This window comes from Ovis aries, chromosome 5 (assembly GCF_016772045.2).
Source record: "Ovis aries strain OAR_USU_Benz2616 breed Rambouillet chromosome 5, ARS-UI_Ramb_v3.0, whole genome shotgun sequence".
Lineage (NCBI taxonomy): Eukaryota > Metazoa > Chordata > Mammalia > Artiodactyla > Bovidae > Ovis > Ovis aries.
The window spans coordinates 69,487,906-69,493,607 of NC_056058.1; positions in this window are offsets into that span (position 1 = coordinate 69,487,906).

The following is a 5,702-nucleotide window of genomic DNA, read 5'->3' on the forward strand; positions in this document are numbered from 1 at the left end:
GAAACTGAGAAAAGACGATACATGTAACATTCAGCATGTGGCTAACGTTCACTAGTAGTGAGTCTTCTTGTCTTCCAGCTCAGGAAACCTAATAATAGCAACCGACGATTGTCTTCTGAAGAAGCAGAGGGCCAGATGTGAAAGTTCAGTGCTTCAGAGCATGCTGGCTTGATTCATCCAGCTGTTTTAATTTATATTTCAGTAATTTCAGGCTCTTTTCTTAGCTCTGCTTTGGAGACCGAAGCACAAATGTTTAGTGCTAAATGGATTCTGAGACCTCATCTGATCCATCCTTTGCTTCACAGATAGTGATACTGAGGCCATCTGACGTGAAATAACTTGGCTGAAGCCACACAAGGAATGGGAAGACAGAGCTAGGACTGGAACCCAGATTTCTTGTTTCCTGGACAACTGCTGTATTCCTGCACTCTGCCAGCTGCCTCTGTAATTGTGAATGTACGCACGGAGAAGCCTGGTGGGCTACAGTCCACAAGGTCACAAAGAGCCAGACGCGACTGAGTGACTCAGCGCAGCATGCACGCACAGTCTCTTTAACTGAAAATGCTAGGAAGGTGTGTGGCTCTGGGTTCTTTTTCTTTTCTACAGCAGAGGGTCATGGTCGAATAATATCATGGATCAGAATCTCTCTTTCTTGTCACCTCCCACCCCCGCCCTTTTTTTCCCTCTTTGGCTCAGAATCTAGAAACAGCGAGAGAAGACGCCAGGGATGCCTTCCAGCCTCTAAGCGGCGGGACTGGTGAGGTTTGTGTGGTAGACGCTCGCCCCCTAGTGGAAAGAGTGAAGATGACACCCATGGGACTGAAGAAGAGTTTCCACCTCTAGGGCCTGGCTGCCCAGGGAGTCTGAGGCATGCTTCTTGCATAACTGGGCCTCCCTTATCTTGCCCGAATGCCGGCACTGTCAGACCCTATCTTTACTTAACATTTTGATATTTTGCTCATTAAAACTTCTTTTGTATTAATTTTGATTTATTAAAATGTTGCATTAAAATATTATTTCTATTGACTACTTTGGGGGGCACCCCTTGAATTCTGTGCCTGAGGTGACTGCTTTGTTGACCTCCCCTTGATCACAGTCTTAATTCAGAAGTTAGCATTGGAAGACCCTGCCGGTACCTGATGTGCTGACACTCTCGTCATCAGAGGCGCCCCGAGGTCGGGCGAGGGCTGGGCTGGGCTGGGCTGGGCTGGCCTGTGAGGGCAGTGTGGGTCTGGGGCTCTCTGCACTGTAACAGTCAGAGCTGCAGATTCCCCAGGCGTTCTCCAGAAGTGAATGGTGACAAAGACGCTCTCCTTGCCCAAACTCTAGCCAGGCTCCTTCTTCTTTCCTGGGCCTGTGGATTGCAGCCATAAAGACTTGAATAAACACTAATAAAGCTTTCAACAGCTCAAGGCCACATCCTTAGGATAAAGCATCCCTCTACTTAAAGTGTCTGCCTGAAAACACTCAAGGCAGCCAAAAGAATGTACTGATCGTTCCACCCAGCATCTGAAGATAGCACCCCGTTTCCCAGTCTTTGTGGGAGGGTAGGAGCCCCATTTTGATAAAGGCCTGTTTGTTTTTTATTGTTCAGTTGCTCAGTTGTGTCTGACTCTTTGCGACCCCATGGACTGCAGACACCAGGTTTCCCTGTCCTTCACCATGGGTTTGCTAACAGGCATAAAGGCACATCCGAGATTCACCTGGATCAGCCCCTCCCCCTTCTGTAATTTTCCATTACCCTGAGTCTACAGAGCTCATCCCTCACAGCCCCACCCCCACTCCCTCATCCTTCATTTAAAACACTGCTGCGTAAACCAAAGTGAGTCCAGTTCACACTAGACCCTTCCCTACTGCAGTGATACATGATTGATTAAAATCAGTCCTTACCACCTTAACTAGCCATCAGCTTTGTTCCTATTTGGTAATGGCTGCCTTTTGAAGTGCGTCTCTTATGAGAAAAGACCCTGGGGCCAAGGGAAATTTTATTCCACAGAGATGCAGAGTTCTTCATGACCCAGATAATCACGATGGTGTGATCACTCACTAGAGCCAGACATCCTGGAATGTGAAGTCAAGGGGGCCTTACCAAGCATCACTACAAACAAAGCTAGTTGGAGGTGGTGGAATTCCAGTTGAGTTCTTTCAAATCCTAAAAGATGATGCTGTCAAAGTGCTGCACTCAATATGCCAGCAAATTTGGAAAACTCAACAGCGGCCACAGGACTGGAAAAGGTCAGTTTTCATTCCAATCCCAAAGAAAGGCAATGCCAAAGAATGTTCAAACTACTGCACAATTGTACTAATCTCACACCCTAGCAAACTAATGCTTAAAATTCTTAAATCCAGGCTTCAACAGTGAACCGTGAACTTCCAGATGTTCGAACTGGATTTAGAAAAGGCAGAAGAACCAAAGATCAAATTGCCAACATCCGCTGGATCATTGAAAAAGCAAGAGAGTTCCAGAAAAACATCTGCTTTGTTGACTATGACAAAGCCTTTGACTGTGTGGATCACAACACACTATGGAAAATTCTTAAAGAGACAGGAATACGAGACCACATTACCTGCCTCCTGAGAAATCTGTATGCAGGTCAAGAAGCAACAGTTAGAACTGGACATGGAACAACAGACTGGTTCCAAATCGGGAAAGGAGTATGTCAAGGCTGCAAATTGTTACTCTGCTTATTTAACTTCTATGCAGAGTACATCATTCTAAATGCTGGGCTGGATGAAGCACAAGCTGGAATCAAGATTGCCAGGAGAAATATCAATAACCTCATATATACAGATGACACCACCCTTATGGCAGAAAGTGAAGAAGAACTAAAGAGCCTCTTGATGGAAGTAAAAGAGGAGAGTGAAAAAGTAGGCTTAAAACTCAACATTCAGAAAACTAAGATCATGGCATCTGGTCCTGTCACTTCATGGCAAATAGATGGGGAAACACTGGAAACAGAGACTTTATTTTGAGGGGCTCCAAAATCACTGCAGATGGTGACTGCAGGCATGAAATTAAAAGACACTTGCTCCTTGGAAGACAAGTTATGAGCAACCTAGACAGCATATTAAAAAGCAGAGACATTACTTTGCCAGCAAAGGTCCACCTAGTCAAAACTATGGCTTTTCCAGTGGTCATGTATGGATGTGAGAGTTGGACTATAAAGAAAGCTGAGCACTGAAGAATTGATGCTTTTGAACTGTGGTGTTTGAGAAGACTCTTGAGAGTCCCCTGGACAGCAAGGAGATCCAACCAGTCAGTCCTAAAGGAAATCAGTCCTGAATATTCATTGGAAGGACTGATGCTGAAGCTGAAACTCCAATACTTTGGCCACCTGATGCTAAGAACTGACTCACTGGAAAAGCCCCTGATGCTGGGAAGGATTGAAGGCAGGAGGAGAAGGGGACGACAGAGGATGAGACGGTTGGACGGCATCACCGACTCGATGGACATGAATTTGAGCAAGTTCCAGGAGTTGGAGATGGACAGGGAGGCCTGGCGTGCTGCAGTCCATGGGGTCGCAAAGAGTCGGACACAACTGAGTAACTGAACTAAACTGCACTGAGTTCTGGGTCTTCCTCGGTGCCTAAAGCATAAACTCCTAAAGACAGTCGCTGTTTGCCGAGTCCCACAGGAAGCAGCCAGCCTCGGAGGAGGGGCTGGTGCCCCAGGATGGCTGGGACAGGCCACCTCCTTGGAACACCTTCCTCAACTGGGCTTGCATCCTGCATCACCTGCTGGAGGACTCCAAGTCCTCATGGCACCTAGGAGGCAGGCGCCCTCAGAAATGTTAGGGGTACATCAGCCCTCATCCTTGCTATCAGAGACCCCTCAGCTGTGTCACCTGCTTCTGTCCACTTGCCACAAACCCAGCAATCCTATCTCACCCTTTCCAGCAGCCCTGGGCCACATCCAAGGAAGACGAGACCCTGGTCCTTTGATCCTACAAGGCTTCTGTGCATCTCCGCCCCACCCCCACAGAGTGCTGAGTGGTCCTCATCATCCCTACCACCCTTTCTGGGGGTTTCCTGGCAGGCTGTTAATGGGACATGGGTTTAGGTCAGGCCCAGAAGTGGCAACTATGGACCTTTGGGGCCCTGCCCACCTTTTATCAGGCTGGATTTATTACCCAGGCTTCACAGGATTGTCACCTGCCTTCAAATATCTGCAACCCTAAAGGAAGGGAGAGGAAGTGGCTAAAGATGCTCTTTTAAAAAGAGTAAAAGAAAGAAAGAGACAAAAGAATTGTTCATAGACAAAGATGCTTCTTGAGCTCAGAAGCTGGCTCTTTTTTACAGGGAGCTGGGGAGGGTCCCGACCACATACTAATCTACTTGGGCCCCAAACCCTCCCCAGCCCATAGGTTTTATACATCAAAGAGAATGGAATTAAAGCAAACTCCATTTTGTTCATGGATGGGTCCACTCCTTCCAGGACTACTCCAGGCCGTGTTTCCTGTCCCCGAGGGTCCCCCTGGTCCCACTTTTCCAGCCTCAGTCAGTCAGCACAATCTGCTAGCACTGCGGCTCCATCAGAAGATCCTCTCCAGTAATCGACCTGGGAGGGAAGGGGGCCTTCTCAGCACCAGCCTCTCAGATCCCTGCACGCTGGAAACCCCTGGGCTGGGGGCAAGATTTGGCTATAGGCTCCTCACGTCTGCCCCGTGGTTCTCAGGCAGGCTGGCATACCCTGTGTACCCCACTGAGGGAGAAGTGGGCCTGGGGGTGAATTGTAACTGATAATGAAGCACTTAAGTATGACGTTGACTTGACTCATGCCTGGAACAGACTCAAGGTCATCCCTATCTGACCGTCGTGCTCACGCTTGCTTTCTCGAGCAGAATGAACTCTTTGCTGTGGCCTGTGAGGTTCCGAATAAACTTCTGGCCTCCCATCTCTTGTCCTTGTCTCCTTTCTCACTCTATCATCCCTCTGGCCTTCAGCTGGTTCCTCGGATAGGCCAAGCTCTTTCCTGTAGCGGGGCAACTCCTTCTGCCAGGACGCCCCTCCCCCCTTTTGTCTTGCTTCGGGGTCCAGCTTAAAAATTAACCTCTTTCTGTACTGATGTGGAGGGGACTTCAGATTGCCTTGAGGAGTTGGGGAGCTGGTGATATTCTGTACTTGATCTACACGAAGGTGACAAGGTATGTGAATACATGAAAATTCACTGAGCTGTCCATTTAAGATTTGTAGACTTTATGTGCGTGCTAAGTCTCTTCAGTCATGTCCGACTCTTTGTGACCCCAGGGACTGTAGCCCACCAGGCTCCTCTGTCCATGGGATTCTCCAGGCAAGAATACTGGAGTGGGTTGGCATACTCTCCTCCAGGGGATCTTCCCGACCTAGGGATCAAACCCGGTCCCCTGCATTGCAGGCAGATTCTTCACCGCCTAAGCCACCAGGGAAGCCCAGATTTTATGCAAATAAACCCCAAAAGACAATATCTTTAAAAAGCCAGTTTCACCCACTTCCCTGTCTCCTGTTCTTCTATGATGCTCCACCGCGGCAGGTGCCTTCCCATCCTGGTACAATAATTAAACTATTTGTTGTTTTGTTTGTAAATTGTTTCTCCTATTAGAATGTAAGCCCCATGAGGAGAGAACCGTTCTCTGTCTTGTTCACTGAGCTACCTTCTGGAGTGTAGCGCAGCGCCTTCCTCATCGTGCCTATTAAGAAAATTAGCAAATGGATAGATGGAAGAA